This window comes from Panthera onca, chromosome B2, assembly GCF_046562875.1.
Source record: "Panthera onca isolate mPanOnc1 chromosome B2, mPanOnc1 haplotype 2, whole genome shotgun sequence".
Lineage (NCBI taxonomy): Eukaryota > Metazoa > Chordata > Mammalia > Carnivora > Felidae > Panthera > Panthera onca.
The window spans coordinates 58,271,014-58,294,930 of NC_138343.1; positions in this window are offsets into that span (position 1 = coordinate 58,271,014).

Sequence of the window (23,917 nt, forward strand, 5' to 3'; positions counted from 1 at the left end):
TTAAGCACCTACCATGAGTTACCTCTGTGATCAACTAGGGGCACCAAACAAAAAAAAAAAAGGAAAAAAAAAAACACAACAAAACAAGAAAAGAGAGTGACCCTGTTAATCCAGAAATGTGATGTCAGAGGCAATATTTATAATTAGAAAACATCTGGAGAACAACATAAACAAAGCTTAATGGAAAGCTAGATTCTATTTTAGGTTTTACGTGTGAGAGATACTAGGAGAAAGTAGAGAGACAAGGTGAAAATGGTTGGAATAATCTTTTAGTCATTGTGTCCATCCCTACTGAGCACCTAGCTACCATTGATTGAGCACTTGTTGATGCATCAGGCCCTGCGCTGAAGCTTTTACACATATTACCTCAGTTAATGGTCATCTAACCAGGAGGCAGATATCATTAACTCTAGCTCACTGGTGAGTAAACAAGGGTTTGGAGAGTTTTAATAATGTTTTCAAGTCACACAGGCCATAACAGTAGACTGAGATTCAAATCAGTCTCCTGGAATTATGCTTGTGATCATTAGTTTAAATGGACAATTCTGCAACTACTATGATACGTGCATAAGCTACTGTGCTGAGTAATACAATAGACACTGTTAAAAACAAGACAATAGACCCCAAATAGAGTCATGTCACCAAACCAAGACGTAATTACAGTTTCAGCTCTCCTAGAAAAGGAATCTTAAGGGGCGCCTGGATGGCGCAGTCGGTTAAGCGTCCGACTTCAGCCAGGTCACGATCTCGTGGTCCGTGAGTTCGAGCCCCGCGTCAGGCTCTGGGCTGATGGCTCGAAGCCTGGAGCCTGTTTCCGATTCTGTGTCTCCCTCTCTCTCTGCCCCTCCCCCGTTCATGCTCTGTCTCTCTCTGTCCCAAAAATAAAATAAAAAAAAAAAAAACAAAAAAAAACGTTGAAAAGGAATCTTAAACCAGTCAGTCAGGAATCACCTGATCGGCACTAGTTAGGTAGTCTGCCTGAAAGACCTCTGTCATGCCCTAATGAGTGCAATAATCAACCTGCTTTCCTGCCTAGAATAACTTCCTAGTTTCTGCTCTCTTTAGGCCATAAGTCTTTCATTTTGTACAGCTCCTCTGCTCCATTCTATGTATTAAATGGATGCTGCCCATTTGAATCAATTTTGGGGCAAAGTAGCTCTCAAAATTTTTAATATGCCTCAGTTTATCTTTTAACAGTTCCAATTAAAATTGTCTCTAATATCCAGAAACATAATATTTAGCTGAGAATAAAGATAAGCTTATTAAACACGTAGTTATCATAATGCTTATAAACAGATAGTTGTAAATAAGCTAGCTGGAAATAAAGAGAAGGTTATAAGTAAATAAGTTTATTACAATGAAGAGAATAATAATAATAATAATAATAATAATAATAATAATAAATAACTGATACTTGGAGAACTTACTTTGTGCCAGGTACTGTTGAGAACTTATATAGATCAACTCATTTAAACTATAATAATTTTTTGACATGGAAATTGGTCTTCCCACTTTAGAGAATAAGAAAATAAAGCGCAAGATCTCACAGCTAGTAAATGGCAGAGTGCCTGCTGTTAGCCACTATGTTATACCATCACACCACATCTTAATATGCAACAGTATGGTGTCTGTCCTAATGAGAGAGGAAACTGAGTGCTTTGGGAATTTAAGAAATGAAGTAATTGAGTCCATGTCTGAAAAAGAGGATCAAGAAAGCTTTGATGTTTGTGGAGAAAAGGCATCTGAGAAAATTCAGATAAATAGTTTAAAAGCGTACATTCTAGGTGAGTTAGATATCTCAGCATTTGTTTGCATATCAGGAAAAAAGTTGACTATTGGCAGATAGGCAGCCATTTCACAAAGTGATATCATAACTTAACTTTACTATATATCTATCTATATCTATATCTATATCTATATCTATATCTATATCTATATCTATATAATAGTAGAATTATCTATTCAAGTTATCTAATCATATATATCTATATACATATCTATATATATCTATATATATGGCATATATACCATATATAGAAGATTGTCAGTTTTCAAATTAAAATTCTATTACATAGTGGTTGCTTTTTTTTTTATAATAAATGTTATTACCTATATAGAACTTTGGATATTAATGATGTTATAAAAATAATGTGTGTAAATTGGTCAAATCTGCAGCCATATTTAAAAGGACTATAAAAACTTAGGTTCAGAATATGGATTACATAAGCATTATAGAGCACATTAGGTTATTAATAATAAAACCAAAAACGGATTGGACCCCCTTTCTTAAATCTCAGTGGCTCATGTCACACAGCTCCATGACCAAGGGGAGCATACCCACTTTACATTATCTTCATTCTGGGCCCCAGGTTAATGGAACATCTCCCACCTGGGACATTGTCATCATCGTGGGACAGGGAAAAGGGCACTTGGCAAACACATACTGGTTCTTAAATCTCCCACCTACATTTCATTTGCCAAGTCACATGAGAAACCCTATCGTAAGTGGAATAGGCATTAGCGGTCTTCCACAATGGAAAAGAACAGATATTTATAACAATAGTAATTTTAGTGAAGACACATTAGTCATTGATTAGGACATCACAGGTTTATTGAGATGATCAAGTAAAACTATGTATTTAAAACAACTAGTCCAGGGCCTGATACATATTTAACACAAAATAAATATCATTTTCTTGGCAAAAAATCACAACTACATTGTATAAAACAAGTGATTTGGTGTTTCCAGAGGTATCTTTCTAATTAACATGACAAGTAAAAAGTGTCTCTGTAGGACTATGTAGAATATTGGCAGAATTGGTGACAAAAATTTCAGTTAAAAAGAGATGTTCAATTCACCAGAAAGTGTGGTGCAAGGGGTAAAATGATAAAAGGGAATTTGGCAGGATGCATCTAGCACTATTTAGAGCAGGAGACTTGATAGAAGATACTACTCTCTGCTGTTGAATTATTCTCTGTAGAAAGGGCAAGTATGTCTCAAATTCAGTTTAGCAACATCATCAACATCATCTTAGGAATTTTTCATTCCCCTACTGTTTTATTTAGCAATTATAGTATTAATTTGACTTCCTAAGTAACTTCCAGAGAGAATAAGAATGTAATGATTAGCTGACTTGGACACTCTTGTCCCTGTAAGCAATTTTTTTTTTCATTTTTAACACCATAATCTTTCAGCACTGTATAGATTGTGCCCTCTTTTCACCTCTTTAGTTCATTATATTCTATCCTTACCCTTGACTACTATGCTGTAGTTACACTGAACTTATGTCTCCTCAAAGACTTTGTTCCTCTTCCTGGCCCTCTCTTTTCCTAGATTTCACACAAGTCAGTCCTTCACTTTCTTCAGGTGTTTATTGAAATGCCATTTTCTCAGTGAGGCCTAGTTGACTACACTAGATAAAACTGCATCCCCTTCTGTATTCACAATCACTGTTATCCTAATTTTAATATTTTCCCCAATGGCAAATAAAAATATGTTCATTTATGTTTTTATTTTTGTCTACTTTTCCCGTTACAAGCTTAACTCCAAGATGGTATGAATTTTGTCTGTCTAGTTCAATGCTTCCTTCCTTCAATTCATTGTGGAGTGTGCGTGTGTGTATTTATATTTTGCTTTATACATCATTTTTGTTTTCGTTTTCCCTCAGAAGTCTTTGACTCTTCCCAAACAAGAACAAAACAGTTCTTGTGAATCTGGGGAAACTGTCAGTCCTTGGAATGGTGAGAATCAGAATCTGGAATAAAGTGATGTCTCTGAGGTGTGTGCCTGAAAGGCATGTCTTATCTGTGCAGTCGGGGGGAATTATTTAATGGAATCTCTATTTTTCCCTACCTTCAAACAGAGAAGAATTCATGACAAGTTAAAAAGTAATAAAGGTGTGGAGAGTGTTAGACTTTGGTTTAAAATGATCTCCCATACATAATTACCAACATTGAGAAAGAAGGAAATACTGTTGTTTGTGACAACATGAACTTTCAGGGCAGTAAGCTAAGTGAAGTAAATCAGACAAAGACAAATATTGTACCGTATCACTTACATGTGGAATTTAAAAGAAAGAGAGAAAGACAGAAAGACAGACAGAAATAAAAGAAAGGAAGAAAGAAAAAGAAGAAAGAAAGAAAGAAAGAAAGAAAGAAAGAAAGAAAGAAAGAAAGGGTCAAGCCCACAGAAGAAAGAAAGAAAAAAAGAAAGAAAGAAAGAAAGAAAGAAAGAAAGAAAGAAAGAAAGAAAGAAAGAGTCAAGCCCACAGAAAAGGAAGAAAAGCAGTTGTCAGGGGCTGGGTGTAGAGGAAATAGGAAGAGGTTGGTAAAATCACACAAACTTTCAGCTATAAGATGAATAAGCTCTCAGGATCTAATGTATAATAACATGGTGACTATAGTTGGTAATATTGTATTGTATAATTTCAAACATGTTAAGAGAGAAATATTCTCTTAAAAACAGATAAAAGTTCTGAGGTGTTAATTAACTACATGGAAGAATCCCTTTATAATGTACACATGTATCAAATCATCATGTTGTGCACTTTAAATAATCTTACAATTTTGTCAATTATAGCATAATAAAGCCAAAGACAGAAATTGTATATTACCACCATAAATGGAAAAACATTATTATGTTCAAGAAATGAAAAATAACAACAAAAAAAAGCAACAAAACATAATTGTCAACCCATCCAAACTTTAAATTAGTCATCTTCAAACTATGGATCAAAATATCTACATTGTAGCATAGTTGGGAGACTTACAGAGAGTACATATACATTTCTAGCAGCATGAAGAAGAAAAGAAATGGTGTTTATAGTAACTATTATTATAACAGTAGGTTCATTTATTTTCTTTACAGTATTCGAATCTGAATGCTTTGACATTGTCTCCATGAATCCAAACAAATCAAAAAGAAATATTATTAGTATTTGTTAGGCATTACCTAAGGCTTGCTCAAAATCTCAGTCTTAGTTCTTTGCCTACTTTGCCTTATATGCCAGATACTTCCTACTACTCTTCAATGTATCCAACACAGATTTATTGAGCATCTATCTATTTGGGGTCAGTCATAGTTCTGGACTCCTTCCATACTTAGTTCTCGTTGACCTGGTATGTACTTTCACAGCATGTCTCCATCACAGTGTAACAAAAATTTTCCAAGTAATTTAATGAGAACATTATGGGTTTCATTTGACCAGAGAAGAAACATCACAATTTTTTTTTTTTTTTTTTTGCTACGCCTAACTTCTTTTCTTTTCTGCTATCTTGCTGTCTGCTTTGGGGCTTAGAAAGCCACAAAATATATCTTAGAATAATAGTTCTATAGTTACGAAATATCAATATATCTCTAAAGAGACCAAAAGATTATATAGTTTTTAAATATTAAGAAAAAATGAGAATTTTATAGGATTTTACTTATTTCTTTTTCTTGGGATCACAGGTTGATTCTTAATCTGTTTTTTTTTTCAGCTAACAATATTTCTAGACTTACTTTTTAGACTATGCTATCTTTTTTAAAAAGTTGGACAGGCAAAGGAGTGATTCAGTGGTTATAGAAAGCTATGAATGCAATAGAGTTGCATAAACCAGGAGTAAATGGTATACATACAAAATTAAGAAACTAAGAAAACAAATTTACTAAGATTGATGGTTGACAGCACATAGTTGGGATCACATTAAAAAAAAAGTTTGCTCTCTGTGCCAGAGCCTCCCAGCTTTAAAGTCATTTTATTCCCTGAAAAATATTTTTAGTAAGAATAAACTTTCAGATGTAATAGGTTTCCATACAGTTCTAGATAAAGATTTGTGTATTTGTGAATATACTAGATCTTATTTAAAATCATTTATAGAATTTCATGCCACACATCTTCTGCCCAGTGAAGTTTAAGTGCTTTTAACATACAACCCATATTATCAATATTATTTCTTTGGAAAGAAATGTTTTAATTTTGGCAAACATATCCACAACAGACAAGTTTATATTTGGAATATTTTCAAATATTAGAGTCCTCAAAAACAGTAGAGTCCTTTATTTCATTAATAGCATAGACAACTCCTTTTCTAAGCAGAGTATATGATAACTTGTGGAATTTGGAAGACTTCCCATGCCCCTGTCTGTGTCAAAACCTTCTTTACCAGACTGTCTCAACATGTGCCTCTGTACTGAACATTTTCACAGTAGAAATTAAAGAATCCTTTAGAGAAATAAGCCATTAAAGTATATGAACTGAGAAATGTGATCAGTAAAATATTTGTACGCATAGACAATGTTATAACAGAAATAATATATGCAAATATCTATCATCTATCTATCTATCTATCTATCTATCTATCTATCTATCTATCTATCATCTGTCATCTATGTATCTGTCATCTATCTAACTAACAAACTTTTCTCAAGTCTGTATTCCTTGTCTTACTTTCTCTCTAAGCCCTCTTCACCCAACTTTCTCCAACTGGTCAGTCTTACATGTTGGACAAGTTTTCCAAAATGGCTTTTCTGATTCCTAATCCTTTTCATTTATGTTATCCTAACAAAATACTTAACCATCACTTTAGTATCTCCTGAAATAAACGTAGTATTTTTAGCCTAAAACTATTTTCTCTGGGTCGATCGCCTTGCTTACCATTCCTCTGATGCTAATAACTACTCTAGTACCCTAGTTTAGAAACCTAATAGAATTATCTGTGGAGTTAAAAAATATATATATAAATTCCCATATTTGAATCTCTGGGGAGTATGTCTGACAAGCTGTATTCTCAAAAACATCTCTCCAGATATTTCCAAAGCACAGGCAGATGTTATGAATCACTGTTTTCATCAAACTAGATTAGAATTAAATCTTATATTTTCCTATATCTATGTTTACACCCTGATAGTTCTGCCTGGAATGTTATACCCTTATCTGCTTATTGGAAGTGTGATTTTACCCAGGCCCTCTTAAAATCCTAACTCATTTTTAAATGTTTTTTTTTTAAATATTGCCTAACAAAAATTAGCTAACAATTTTTATCAGATTATCCTTAAAGTATACTTATTTGAATTATTGTCTTATATTCCATACTTAATGATTGAGGACAGAGATCATATCTACTTATTTTTACTTCATATAAAATTCCAAAAACAAAACTTCTCATGTTGTCAATGATCAGTCTGCTCATCTAATGTTGAAAATATCCAAATTATGATGACATTTTGAAAATGATTACAACAGACATAATAGGATGATACATATGAATGACCTGATAAATTAATGCAGAAACACAATACTCACATAATCAATGGACTTAGTAATCAATGACTTTGAAAATTCAAATGGACACATCTAGACATTTATTTATTTATTTATTTATTTATTTATTTATTTATTTAACTTAGACAGAAGCGGTGCGGGGGGAGGGGGGAGGGCAGAGAGAGAGGAGAGACAGAATCCCTAGCAGGCTCTGTGCTTACAGCAGGGCTCAATCTTAGGAACCAATCCAAGAGATCAAGACCTGAGCTGAGATCAAGAGTCAGACACTTGACCGACTGAGTCACCCAAGCACCCCTATTCTTCTTTGTTTGCACTGAAAAATGCACGAGAGACTGTGAATTGGTTTTGCAACTTTAGTTCATTATAATATTAATTTTAACCAAAAAAGTATGACAATTATAAATAACTAATTTAAGCACGTATGAAATAAAGTCTTCTATAGTCTTATTTCCCAGAGATAACCATTTGAATTAGTTTGGTAAATATATTTCCAATTGTTTTAAGTATAGTATGTTGGTACTTCTTTGTCCAATGTTGTCAGTAAATAGACAAACACAGCACCAACAGCTTTACTAAGAGATCAGAACTCAGGCATAACATTCTAGATTACTCCACCAGGCAAACCACTAACTAGCACATTTTACCAAATAAGGATGAGAGTAATAGAAATTGCAGAGAACAGGAAGATGTATATCAGCTATAGTATCAAAAACTGCTTCAGTGGCAGAAGTTATAGTTCTTTCCAGTCATCACCCTCTTGTATATTTACTCAGAAAAAAACCAGACACATCAGAATTTATGGGAAACATTTTTCAGATGAAGTATATTTATTTTTGAAAGTAGTTGTGGTTGACTGTGGTATATGAAGTAATGAGCATCCCACATCTTTGTTCAAAATAAAGGAACTCATGTCTCCTGCTGCTGGAGGTGTTGCTTTCCAAGAGTTTGGATGTGAATTCTTCCCCATGAATTGAATTTTCCTTGGCAAAGGGAATTGCCTTGCTCAAGTTTGGGCTCTCTCACTGGTTGTTATATGGTATATGAGAGTGACTCAATTTGGGTCAACTCTGAAGGATGCTTCAGCATGCCCGGGTGATTAACTGAGGCTTCTGTTATAACTACCTGTTAGTTCAACATCTTTCTTTCCCAGTCCTACTCTTGTTTCTCTCTAACAGGTACTGTTGTTGAAAATATCCTCAAGAAGTTCCCTGCATGTAAATCTCAGTTTCATTTTTGGGAAGCCTGACTTAGGAACATTTTTCTAGGAAATGAACTTTTCCTTCACAATATTTGGTTAGAAAAAATAAAAAAAGTGTTGAAGGTAAATAAATTATAGTTATTAGCAAAACATATATCATTAATGCAAAAATAAAATTATGTGATTTTAAAGTTTGAACCTTCAAATGCCATAAAACAAGTATAATTAGATTTTATATGTTGATCTCAAGAGATGCCCTACAGTACTATATGTTGAACTTCCGAATAAAAGTACTAACATATTAGGTATTGGATTAAACAAGGATGGATTAAGCATTTAGTTAACAATCATTTTGCTACTGTTCTCGTTGTGAGGAAAGATTTTATGGAGATGATGTTTAACCCATGTTTATTTTCAAAAGCTCTCTCAAGAAATTTTACTGATGCTTTCTTTTTCTATCTATAACTAGCCCAAGATTGGGCGAGGAATTTTATAATTCATTATAGTAGTCCTTAGAGCTTTGGGCATAGGACAAGTATCAATAAATATTTGATGATAAAAATGATGATGATAATGATGCTCATTTGTATCTTGTCTCTCCTTATCTTTTTATACCTCTTTTATGAAAAGAATGGAGGCAACTCTTCAATATCAGGCCAGGATTAAATGAAAGCTTCTCTCTCTTAGACTTCATTACCATAGGAATGTGGCCTGACATTAGAGTACTTCATAGTTCATTGGAAAAGTCATAAAAACAATTACTACACCATTAGGAGGAACTTTTAAAGAGGAGATTCAAAGTACCCTTCACAGAATTGCTAAGACAAGCAAAAACAATATTCCAATTCATGTATGTTGCTCCCTTATTGTTTTTAGATCATATCAAATGAAGAAGTCAAGAAGCATGTGAAATGAGCCATGTATTTAATTAGGCAACTATGTTGAGAGCTTTGGAAAAGTGAGAAGTTGTTCAAGGTGAAGGTATGTAGTGTATATGTAAATGCAAATAGGCATATGAGGACAGATTAAAAGTGGAAGATATCAGACAAGAGAAAGTGTTAATATTCATAACAAAGTGAGAGAGATAAGTCAGAGTCCTGTTCTAATGTATAGATAATCATTTATTATCTCAGGCATTGACTGAAACGAACATGTTAAAATATTGTCAGAACTTATGAAATTCACACATATATACCTTGGAGGACACACTTTAAGAATGATTATTGGAGGCTAGTCTGAATGAGTGCCCAGAATAGCCTACATGCAGTTAGTGTGTGTTACTGAGTATCAGCAGACTGTTGCACTCCATCTTCCAACTCATAAGGCTAACAACTGAGATCATTAGGATTAACTTTATGGTTTATTATATATAGAGATAATTGCATACAACTCTTTGTTTCTGATTCTGCATACCTTATTCAATCTACTTCAACATCAAATTCTTATTTTATCTTATATGCATATCAAAATCTTTACATAACAAAGAAAGTACTTCAGTAGACAAGACCGAATATTATAAAAGAGCCATAAAAAATAAGTTTGGAGAAGAAAGCGATTTTGTAAAAAGAATTGTATTTTAGGCTACTTGTGTTTACATTTAATGAAAATAAGAAAAAAATAACTAAGAAAGAATATCTTGATATGATTAAAATTTGAATATGTGACAATTTCATTTTAGATAAACATGGCTGATACTCAATGGGATATACTGACACATGACTAGTGTCAAAATATTGAAAAGTACATGTAGTGTTGCCTCAGTTGGTTAAGCGTCCGACTTCAGCTCAGGTCATGAACTTGCAGTTTGTGAGTTCAAGCCCCACATCAGGCCCTGTGCTGACAGCTCAGCCTAGATTGCTTCAGATTCAGTGTCTCCCTCTCTCTCTGTTCCTTCCCCACTTGCACTCTGTCTCTCTCTCACCCTCTCTCTCAAAAATAAATAAAATTTTTTTAAAAAACTAAAAAAAAGAAAATCCATGTATTTTAACCACCCAATGTGACTCACATTTCTTGGCTGACCCAGGCTCTCTACTGACTATCCAGACTTCACCTCTGATAAGTAAGGGATGACATGTGGTGCAGAAACATTAGGGTGTGCTTGCGTGCTTATATCAAACTGATCGTTACATAATTTTATTATGACCTCTGAAGATAAATATCATAAATACATTTTGAAAAGCACCTCATATAAATAAAATGACATTTAGTTAAATTTTGTTGAATTTCACTAAATTGTAATTTTTTGTATTTGGTAGCAATCAGAAGAGAACCAGTCTTTTAATGCCTTTAGTAGGCCAAATTATATTTCTATAGAGAGGAAATATATCTTGAGCACTTGAAATCTTTCTTTAATAATTCAAAAAAAAAGTAAGATTAAAAGACCTACAATTATGTGACTGGCAGCTGACAAATGGAAGCACTTTACAGAGTCCTGGGGCTGTGAACAAAATGTGTGACATTTTGCAATGCATGTTTCTCTTATTTCTGACAAATCCACCAGGAACTCCACCAAGGAGATCAATGAAAAGCTCAAAGTTTTATTCTTCATTTGAATGGGCCCTAAATCCAGGGTCTTGATTAAATTTAAAGATTTTGTTTACCTCATACCCTCCAGGTTATGCACAGAGACATTCTGACATCAAGACTGATTTAGGTTCTGTGAAGCAATCTAACATATCAAAGAGAAACACTGCGGGAAAACAAAGCAGACCAACCAGTCCCTCGGCCCAAGCTGTGAACAAAGATAGAGTAGAAAATAAATGTTCCTGATTAGAAACAAGAAACCTGTTCAGCTTATAAAATTTGGGGATTCTTCTTTAATAATAAAAAATGCAATAATGACAATAATAATAAAAATGCAAAATCATAAATAAAAATCAGGTACAGTAACTTGGAAGAACAACTTCTAGGTGAAGGTCCCTAAAGGTCAAATCAATTAGCTTCATAGTAAACTCATCTGTACTCGCTATTATTTTTAATACAGAGCTGCATGGAAAAAAATGAAAAATTTTCTAAATAATATTATTTCTACTATTCTCCATATGCCTAATTCCACAATTTACTTAAGTGGGAAGTACACTTTAAAACTAAGTCAATTTTGGAGGGAGCCAAGATGGCAGAACAGCATGGAACTTTTTTGTGTGTCTTGCGTCCATGAAATACAGCCAGACCAACATTAAACCATCCTGCACACCTAGAAAACTGATTGGAGGATTAACACAACAATCTGCACAACCTGAACCACAGAATTCAGCAGGTACATGGCATGGAGAGGTGAATTTGGAGAGAAAGAAGCCATGGAGGGAAGGGAGCCTCTTCTGTGGGTGGAGAGAGGACGGAGATGGTGTTGGGGGGAGAAAAAGGGAAAAGCACCCCTCCCCAAAAGCAGCTGGAGAGAAAGTGGAAAATTGGAAACAGCTGCAGGGACTAAACTAAAAAGGGAGAAAGGAGAAAGGAGAAGGTTTAAATTCCATTAAGACTGTTAACAAGGGGAGCGCAGAGTCTACAACTCCACAGCTTGATACCTGGCGGTGCTCTGGTGGGAAGGGTGAATCCCCAGGAGCACAGTGGGGTCCTGGAGGTTCTCGGGCCACACGGGGAAAAGCATTTCCACTGCTGGAAGGACACTTGGTAGAGCCTTTTGAGGCCACCTGGTCCCAGCAGACCCCAGAGAACGGCCACATTTGCTGGTGCTGGAACAAGGTCAATAAGGGTGCAACCTGGTGCCAGATGTGTGTTGTGATTTTCCATTATCCCTGAAATGCTGCTGCTACACTATCTCATGAACTTTTTCTGGGCGGGCTGGCACCTGGCCGCAGTCTCAGGGCACCGGCAGCAGCAGGGTCCAGCATGCCTCACTGGGTGCAGCCGACATTCGGCCATTGCTCATTTGGCCATTGCTCGGTGAGACCCTCCTGCAGAGCGGTGGAACGGGTCAAAGCCGCAGTCCTTCAGAAGTAAAGGGCCGGGGAAAACAGCAGCATCTGAGACAAAAATTGGGAGACAGGTACTGTCTGGGGCCTGGTCACGGAGAGTGAAAAAGCGGGAGTGGACGAAACCTGAAGACAGAGGATGGGTGCACGATTGCTGATCCGGGAAAACAGACTGGGTAGCTGTGTGGCGCAATTTTCACTGCTCCCGCACATGAGCATAGGCACCTACCAGCACAGCAATACACCCCAGTAAGATAGCAGCGCCATCTAGTGGAGAGCGGAGCCATTACGCTAAGCCCTGCCCAAATGGGCCAACCTCACTCTTCAAGAACACAAGTCTCATAGCCGGTTTAGTTTATGGACTATAAAGCTCTACAAAGACTGACTTCTAGGGGAAAACGAAGTAATTTCAGTCCTATTTCAATCTGTTAGAAAGTTCATTTATGCAATTTTCTTTCTTTTTTTTTTTCTTTTTCTCTTTTACACTTTTTCTTGAATACAGAAAAAGAAAAAAATCCTTTTTATTTTCAATTTTCATTAAAAATATTCTTTAATTTTTATTACTATATTTTTTTCTTTTCTGTAATTTTTTTCACATTCTATTTTACTTCCATCATTTTATTCTAGTCTACATCAGTGTATTCACCTTTTCAAATTTTCAAACAATTTCCTTTTTATTTCTTTTTTCTCATTCTTTTTCCTTTTTTCTCTTTTTCATTTCTTTTCTTTTTCTTGATTGTGGAAAGAGAAAAACTTCTTTTTTACCTTCAATATCTATTAAAATATTTTTATTTAATTTTTTACTATTTTTTTGCTATTATGTAATTTTTTTCAAATTCTATTTTACTTCCATCATTTTATTTTAGTCTACTACAGTGTATTCACTTTTTAAAATTTTCAAACGATTTCCTGTTTTCTTTCTTTTTTTAAGTCTTTTTTCTCTTTCTTTCTTTCCTGAATACAGAAAAAGAAAAAATTCATATTTATTTTTAATTTTTATTAAAAATATTTTTCTTAGTTTTTTCTATTATATTCTTTACTTTTGTGTATATTTTTTCAAATTCTATTTTACCCACATCATCTCATTTTAGTCTACTTCAATGTACTCGCTTTTTCAAATTCTCAAACGATTTCCTTTATTTTCTCGCCCCCCTTTTCTTTCTCTGTTCTGTCAAACCACTTCCGACACCTAGACCAAAACACACCTAGTATCTAGCTCACCTATTTGATTTTTGTGTGTGTGAGTGTTTTTACCTTTTAATTTTAATATTTTTTTAATTTGATTTTTTTAATTTAAATTTTTCTACCTCATTAATTACTTTTATCCCTTCAAAACGACAAAATGAAGGAATTCACCGAAAAACAAAGAGCACAAAGAAATGACAGCCAGGGATTTAACCAACACAGAGACAAGCAAGATGTCTGAACCAGAATTTAGAATCATGATGATAAGAATACTAGCTGGAGGCAAAAATAGATTAGAATCCCTTTCTGCAGAGATAAAAGAAGTAAAAACTAGTCAGAATGAAATTAAAAATGCTATGACTGAGCTGCAATCATGGATAGAGGCAGCGGCAGCAAAGATGGATGAGGCAGAACAGAGATCAGTGATACAGAGGACAAACTTAGAATAATGAAGCAGAAAAAAAGAGGGAGATGAAGGCAAAAGAGCATGATTTAAGAATTAGAGAAATCAGTGACTCATAAAAAGGAATAACATCAGAATCATAGGGGTCCCAGAAGAGGAAAAGAGAGAAACAGGGGCAGAAGGGTTATGTGAGCAAATCATAGCGGAAAACTTTCCTAACCTGGGGAAAGACACAGACAGCAAAATCCAGGAAGCACAGAGGACGCCCATTAGATTCAACAAAAATTGACCATCAACAAGGCATATCATAGTCAAATTCACAAAATACTCAGCCAAGGAGAGAATCGTGAAAGAAGCAAGGGAAAAAAAAGTCCCTAACCTACAAGGGAAGACAGATCAGGTTTGCAGCAGACCTATCCACAGAAACTTGGCAGGCCAGAAAGGAGTGGCAGGATATATTCAGTGTGCTGAATCAGAAAAATATGCAGCCAAGAAATCTTTATCCAACAAGGCTGTCCTTCAAAAGAGAAGGAGAGATAAAAAGTTTCCCAGACGAACAAAAATTAAAAGAGTTTGTGACCATTAAACCAGCCCTGCAAGAAATTTTAAGGGGGACTCTGAGAGGAGAAAAGATGGAAATAAAATACATACATACATACATACATAAGTAAATACCAAAAGCAACAAAGACTAGAAAGGACCAGAGAACACTACCAGAAACTCCAACTCTTACAGGCGACATAATGGCAATAAATTCATATCTTTCAGTACTCACTCTAAATGTCAATGGACTCAATGCTCCAATCAAAAGACATAGGATAACAGAATGGATAAGACAACCAGATCCATCTATATGCAGTTTACAAGAGACCCACTTTAGACCTAAAGGCACCTTCAGATTGAAAGTAAGGGTATGGACAACCATCTATAATGCTAATGGTCAATAAAAGAAAGCCAGAGTAGCCATACTTATATCAGACAATCTAGAGTCTAAAATAAAGACTGTATCAAGAGATGCAGAAGGGCCTTCTATCATAATCAAGGGGTCTATCCACCAAGAAGTCCTAATAATTGTAAACATTTATGCACCAAATATGGGGGTCCCCAAATATATAAATCAATTAATCACAAACATAAAGAAACACATTGATAGTAACACCATAATAGTAGGAGACTTCAGCACCCCACTCACAGCAAAGGACAGATCATCTAATCAAAAAATCAACAAGGAAACAATAGCTTTGAATGACACATTGGACCGGATCGACTTAACAGATATATTCAGGACATTTCATCCTAAAGCAGAAGAACATACATTCTCTCCAGTGCACATGGAACATTCTCCAGAATAGACCACATACTGGGACACAAATAAGCCCTAAGCAAGTACAAAAAGACTGAGAACATACTGTGCATATTTTCAGACCACAATACTATGAAGCTCCAAATCAACCACAGAAAAAATCTGGAAAGGTAACAAATACTTTAGGACTGAAGAACATCCCACTAAAGAATGAATGGGTTAACCAAGAAATTAAAGAAGAAATTAAAAAGTATATGGAAGTCAATGAAAATGATAACACCACAACCCAAAAACTTTGAGATGCAGCAAAGTATATAGCAATCCAGGCCTTCCTAAAGAAGGAAGTATGATCTCAGATATACAACCTAACCTTATGTCTTAAAGAGGTGGAAAAAGAACAGCAAAAAAAAAAAAAAAAAAAAAATCCAAAACCAGAAGAAGACAGAGAATAAGAAGGATTAGAGCAGAAATGAATGCTATGAAAACCAAAAAAGCAGTAGAACAGATCAATGAAACCAGAAGCTGGTTCGTTGACAGAATTAACAAAATTGATAAACCACTAGCCAGTTTGATCAAAAAGAAAAAGGAAAGGACCCAAATAAGTAAAATCAAGAATGAAAGAGGAGAGATCACAACCAACACAGCAGATAAAAACAATATTAATAGAATATTATGAGCAATTATATCCCAATAAGATGGGCAGTCTGGAAGAAATGGACAAATTCCTAGAAACATATACAGTACCAAAATTGAAACAGGAAGAAATAGAAAATTTGAACAGACCCATAACCAGTAAGGAAATCGAATTACTAATCAAAAATCTGCCAAAAAACAAGAGTCCAGGGCCAGATGGCTTTCCGGGGGAATTCTACCAACCTTTTAAAGAAGAGTTAACACCTATTCTCTTGAAGCTGTTCCAAAACATAGAAATGGAAGGAAAACTTTCAAATTCATTCTATGAGGCCAGCATTACCTTGATTCCAAAACAAGACAAAGACCCCACTAAAAAGGGGAACTATAGACCAATTTCCCTGACAACCATGGATGCAAAAATCCTCAACAAGATATTACCCAACCAGATCCAACAATACATTAAAAAAATTATTCACCACGACCAAGTAAGATTTATACCTGGGATGCTGGGCTTGTTCAATATCCACAAAACAATTAATGTGATTCATCACATCAATAAAAGAGAGGACAAGAACCATAAGATCCTCTCAATAGATGCAGAGAAAGCATTTGACAAAATACAGCATCCTTTCTTGGTAAAAACCCTCAAGAAAGTAAGGATAGAAGGAACATACCTCGAGATCATAAAAGCCATATACGAACGACCCAATGCTAATATTATCCTCAATGGGGAAAAACTGAGAGCTTTCCCCCTAAGGTCAGGAACAAGACAGGGATGTCCACTCTCGCCACTGTTATTCAACATATTATTGGAAGTCTTAGCCTCTGCAATCAGACAACACAAAGAAATAAAAGGCATCCAAATCGGCCAGGAGGAGATCAAACGTTCACTCTTTTCAGATGTCATGATACTCTATATGGAAAACCCTAAAGATTCCACCAACAAACTCCTAGAACTGATTCATGAATTCTGCAAACTTTCAGGATGTAAAATCAACGCACAGAAATCGGTTGCATTCCTATACACCAACAATGAAGCAACAGAAAGAGAACTCCAGGATTCGATCTCATTTACGATTGCACCAAAAACCTTAAAATACCTAGGAATAAATCTAACTAAAGAGGTGAATAATCTATACGCTGAGAACTATAGAAAGCTTATGAAAGAAATTGAAGAAGTCCCAAAAAATGGGAAAAAATATTCCATGCTCCTGGATACGGAAGAACAAATACTGTTAAAATGTCGATACCACCCAAATCAATCTACATATTCAATGCAATCCCTATTAAAATAACACCAGCATTCTTCACAGAGTTAGAACAAATAATCCTAAAAATTGTATGGAACCAGAAAAGACCCTGAATAGCCGAAACAATGTTGAAAAAGAAAACCAAAGCAGGAAGCATCACACTCCCAGACTTCAAGAGGTACTATAAGCTGCAATCATCAAGACAGTATGGCATTGGCATAAAAAGAGATACTCAGATCAATTGCAGAGGTACTCTAAGCTGCAAACCCAGAAATGGACCCACAAATGTATGGCCAACTTATCTTTGACAAAGCAGGAAAGAATATCCAATGGAATAAAGACAGTCTCCTTCGCAAATGGTGCTGGGAAAACTGGACAGCAACATGCAGAAGAATGAACCTGGACCACTTTCCTACACCATACACAAAAATAAACTCAAAATGGATGAAAGACCTCAATGTAAGACAGGAAGCCATCAAAATCTTCCAGGAGAAAGCAGGCAAAAACCTCTTGATCTTGGCCGCAGCAACTTCTTATTAAACACATCTCTGGCGGCAAGGGAAACAAAAGCAAAAATGAACTACTGGGACCTCATCAAAATAAAAATCTTTCCCACAGCGAAGGAAACAATTAGCAAACTAAAAGGCAACTGACAGAATGGGAGAAGATATTTGCAAATGACATATCAGATAAAGGGTTAGTATCCAAAATCTATAAAGAACTTATCAAACTCAACAGCCAGAAAGCAAATAATCCAGTGAAGAAATGAGCAGAAGACATGAAGAGACACTTCTCCAAAGAAGACATCCAGATGGCCAACCGACACATGAAAAAATGCTCAACTTCACTCATCATCAGGGAAATACAAATCAAAACCACAATGAGATACCACCTCACACCTGTCAGAATGGCTAACATTAACAACTCAGGCAACAACAGATGTTGGCGAGGATGTGGAGAAAGTGGATCTCTTTTGCACTGCTGGTGGGAATGAAAACTGGTGAAGCCACTCTGGAAAACAGTGTGGAGGTTCCTCAAAAAATTAAAAATTGAGGGGCTCCTGAGTGGCTCAGTTGTCTAGCATCCGACTTCAGATTGGGTCATGATCTCACAGCTCATTAGTTCGTGTCCCACATCGGGCTCTGTGCTGACAGTTCGGAGCCTGGCACCTGCTTCAGATTCTGTGTCTCCCTCTCTTTGCCCCTTCCCAACTCGTGCCATGTCTCTGTCTCTCAAAAATAAATAAACATTAAAAAAATTAAAAAGTGAATTAAAAATAGAACTACGCTATGACCCAGCAGATGCATTACTACGTATTTATCTAAGGGATATAGGTGTGCTGTTTCAAAGGGGTACATACACCCCAATGTTTATAGCAGCACTATAGATAATAGCCAGAGTATGGAAAAAGCCCAAATGTCCATCGACTGATGAGTGGATAAAGAAGATGTGGTATATATATTCAATTACTCGGCAATCAAAAAGAATGAAATCTTGCCATTTGCAACTACATGGATGGAACTGGAGGGTATTATGCAAAGTGAAATTAGTCAGTCAGAGAAAAAAATATTTTATGACTTCACTCATATGAGGACTGTATTTATTTTTCACATGAGGAATTTAAGATATAAAACAGATGAACATAAAAGCAGGGAAGCAAACATAATATAAAAACAGGGAGGGTGACAAAACATAAAAGACTTAAATATCGAGAACAAACAGAGGGATGCTGGACTGATTGTGGGAGGGGGATGGTCTAAATGTGTAAGAGGCCTTAAGGAATCTACTCCTGAAATCATTGTTGCACCATATGCTAACTAACTTGGATGTAAATTAAATAATAAATAAACCCTATTGAGATTAAAAAAAAAAAAACAACTCATTGAGTCGTATGTACTAGGCAAGCACTGTGGTAATAGCACAGCAACAGGCTTAGGTACCATTTGAATGTTAATATTATGGATAAAACTTAGCCACAAGGATGATATGAAACCTCTTAAAAACCAGGCTATTATTAACTGGTAGAGCTGGGATTCAAACCCAGGGAATCAAATATGAGAGTCTTCATTAAACATTCAAATAATTCTGTGAATAACGTATTAGGGAGTTGTCAACTTTATTCTGTTAAAATAAGAATGACCATTGAAAACTATGTGTCAAGGCTAGAGACAAGGGAAGCAGTGGGGTGGCAGTTTCATCAGCACAGTTGTTAATCAGTAAGAACTGAACTGTGATGATGATAATGACAATAAAATTAAGTGACACAAAAAAGTATCTCCATTTCATTTTAGCTCATCATCAAATTTCTCTTTCTTCTTTCTTTTTTCATAAAACCATATTAAATTTTAGAAAATAGTGGAAAACAGGGGCACCTGGGTGGCTAAGTTGGTTGAGTGTCTTACTCGATCTCAACTCAGGCCATGGTCTCATAGATTTCGAGACTGAGACCTACATTGGGTTCTGCAATTCTGTGCTGACAGCAGGGAACGTGCTTGGGATTCTCTCTCTGCCACTTTCTCTCTCCCACAAAAATTAAATAAGTAAGTAAATAAATAAATAAACCTTTAAAACAATGCTGGAAACTAAACAGAAATAAAAATAATTTCTATAATCTCATAATCTTAATATTTTTGTATATTCCCTTTTTATATTTTAATTTTGTCCAAATGATTACCTATATGAGCACTTTCATACATACATATATTCCTTTTCAGTTATTGTTACTCTTTATAATTTACACAGGGGAATATGTCTTCTATGAGAAAATATTATGTCAAATGAATATTTAACTTCACAGGTGTCTACCTCCCTTGCAAGCAGTGACATGGGTATTCAAACTATGAGGCATAATTTTTCACCAAAAAAAGTCGCTATTTTAAAAATAATTTTTTGTTTATTAATTTTAGAGAGACAGAGTGTGAGTGGTGGAGGGGCAGAGAGAAAGGGAGACACAGAATCCAAAGCAGGCTACAGGCTCTGAGTTGTCAGCACAGAGCCCAACACAGAGCTCAAACACACAAGCTGTGAGACATGACCTGAGCCAAAGTAGGATGCTTAACCCACTGAGCTACCCAGGTGCCCCAGAAGTGGCTACTTTTAAAAAAGTAATAATAAGTAATAAGTAATAATAGCAATAACCAGTAATGGTGAAGATGAAGTAAAATACACACTCTCTTGCATTCCTGGTTGGTCTTCAAATTACAACAATCCATCAAAATACAGAAAAAAACAGGCTTTAGTAAGCAATTTAGCCAAATGCTCTAAACAGTTTCTTCATCTGTGGCAAAAGACAAACATGCCCAAATACATTTCCCATAAAATTCTACTTTAGAAATTTGTCCAAAGGACATGCTCATAAATGCTTCATATATACTTAGGAAGATGATTATTTCAGTATTTTTTAAATTTTTATTTATTTTTTGAGAGAGAGAGAGAGAGAGAGAGAGAGCAGGGGAGGGTCAGAGAGAGAGAGGGAGACACAGAATCCGAAGCAGGCTCCAGGGTCTGAGCTGTCAGCACAGAGCCTGACATGGTGCTTGAAACCACAAGCTGTGAGATCATGATCTGAGCCGAAGTCAGACGCTTAACTGACTGAGCCACCCAGGTGCCCCTCAGTATTTTTGATAAAAGTGAAAATTGGAATATATACAGATGTCTAAGTTTGAAATTAATTATACTAATTCCTTATGATGAAATTTTAGTCAGCTATTAAAAGTCATGCCATGAAGGGGCGCCTGGGTGGCTCAGTCGGTTAAGCGTCCGACTTTGGCTCAGGTCACGATCTCACGGTATGTGAGTTCGAGCCCTGCGTCGGGCTCTGTGCTGACTGCTCAGAGCCTGGAGCCTGTTTCAGATTCTGTGTCTCCCTCTCTCTCTGACCCTCCCCCGTTCATGCTCTGTCTCTCTGTCTCAAAAATAAATAAACATTAAAAAAAAAATTAAAAAAAAAGTCATGCCATGAAAAATTAATAAACATTATGAGGTATTTTTAAGAACATGTTATTGCTAATTAAAAAGTCAGGTGACCAGATACTATGTACTATGCATAAAACTAATTATAAAACTACCTCTAATATGTTATCCAAATAATGCTATAGCACTGGACAACTGTTACTAGGTATTTTGCATTCTTTGCTTTTGAGTTTTCTATAATTTTCCTATTTCTACCTTCTGCATGTATTGTACATTTTTAATGAAAAAAATTGTATATTGATTGATTAGACTCTTTAATTTAAAAATAGAATGTTTTCACATCCTTTATATCTAACCAATGTGTTTTCAAAGGACCACTCTGATTTCTGATGGCAATATTGCCACTTGTGCTTGCTTTAGTTCAAATTTATTGATGTATTGTAGCTTAGTCTTTTATTTTTAGTATTCCTGTGCAATTTAGTTTTAGATGTGCTTTTTAAATGAAGCATCATTTGGAATTTTGTTTTGTATCTGCTCTGGCAGACATTGTCTTAAAGATGGCAGTATAAAGATATTCATGCTTGTTTAGGATTTATTATATTTTGTCCTGCATCTGATAGACTCCTTTTAACTTTTTTACTCCCTCTCCTCTCTCCCATCCCTTTAGGTTTTGCTGTCTAGTTCTTTCACTAGTCTGCATGATTTATATTTTTTTAAGTTTATTTATTTTGAGAGAGAGAGAGAGAGAGGGAGAGAGAATCCCAAGTGGGCTCCATTCTCAGCGCAGAGCCTGATGCAGGCTGGATCCTATGATCTCTCTCTTTTTTTTTAATTTATTTATTTCTGAGAGAGAGAGACAGAGTGCGAGCAGGTAGGGGCAGAGAGAGAGGGAGACACAGAGTCTGAAGCAGGCTCCAGGCTCTGAGCTGTCAGCACAGAGCCTGACGCGGGGCTCAAACTCAAGAACTGTGAGATCATGACCTGAGCTGAAGCCAGACGCTTAACCGACTGAGCCACCCAGGTGCCCATGGATCCTATGATCTTGAGATCATAACCTGAACTAATATCAATAGTCTGACACTTAACTGACTCAGCCACAGAGGCACCCTTGCATGATTTATCTTTTATCTCTGTACCAAACACAAGTGCAGAAAGTTTATGATTTCTGAATGAATGAATGATCTAATAATCCAAATACAGAAATGACAGTTCTGTCACACAACTTAAACTTTATTTACATTCACATTAAACCAAGTGAATGTACATATATTTTTAATTATAATGTAAGACACATAGAAATCAAATGGAGAGACTTTTCTTGATTGCTGTTCTTTCATTTTCTCTATACACAGATCATTTAACTTTTTATCTAAAACTCCATTTCATTTTCTAAAATATTACTTTGTCTTATACTTTTTTTCAAAATAAGGAAATAGTTAAATTTCTCCATACAAGTTTTGTTTCATGATGTATTTATGTGTATCAATAAGTCTACTAGGTTTAACCCAAGAGTTCTTTTTCACTACAACTTTCAAATTTAAGAATTCTCTCTCCTTGTTTTACCTGTTAGTGGCTTTTTATATATTTCTGGTACATCTGTAAGATTTATTTTGCAGGGAAAAGAGACACTTAGCTAACATGTTGTTTGAGAATATAAATCTGAAAATGCCTTTGTGTGGTCTTTTCAGGGAAATGGCAGCTTTGTATCATATGTGACTCTCACACCACTGTCTTTTATCTGTTATTAAAGAGGAGGAGAAAACATAAAGTCATTATGAATTTAACTCTTCTGAAATCATCTCAGCAAGAGAAATTCTGGTGCAAACTGATGATATATATAAGAGTATGTTCCCATTCCTCATCTAATTTTTCATCAAAATCAATCACAAATTGATGAAAACAAAAACTAAGAACTGACTTAGAACAAGAAAACATATTTCTACCGAACTTAATGCCTACATGCATCTTTTACATTGATTTCTTATGTCTGAAAATCTAGGTCCAGAAGCTCATTAGGGCAGCTTTTCAAGTGGTGGTTAATTCCATAAATTCATTTGCTTCAAGGTGCTGGTTAGATGCAGATAAAACATTATAAGTATCATAATCAGACTTGCAGATATAGTAGCAATTTCTTTCATTAGGCATTATCTTCCTTTCAAAAATTAATTTGAATGTTTTCTAAGAATTAATGACATATAACAATATCAGCTATTATGTAGTGAGTCTCTCTCTTTGTGTCTGTGTGTTTGTGTATATGTATACATATAAAACTGTTATTTGATATGTACATCAAATGACACCATGTTAAGCCTTTAATTCATTAAGTAAATGCTAACAGAATTGGTATACTTCACATTGCTCTAGACTTTCTATAGATATGTGTGGGGTAAGAGAAGTGACAGTTACATTTGTTTCCTTATACCCCACTTATGATTATTTTCTTTAATGCTTGACTTGGTTAATTGTGACTCTAAATGAATAATACATTCCTTTGCATTTACATGTAAAACCTAAGCAACTAGGAGGAGCTACAGCTCCATGGTAAATTATAATCTGTACTTGAAGAACTTCAATATTAAGAAAGAGTTTAAAAAAATATATGACATGTATATAATTTAAGGTACCAGAATTAATTTTGCCTCCTTCCTAGATCTTACCAATTATATATTCTATTCATAACAAAAATTCTGTCATTATTCTTGATGATTAACATCTAGTAATTAAAAACATTTTGCTATGCTTTCTAGATCTGCCCTTATTTCTGCTGCATGGATCCAATGCAATCATATTGAATTAATTTTTGCTTGAGTAGTTCACTATAAATACAATGAAAACCCAT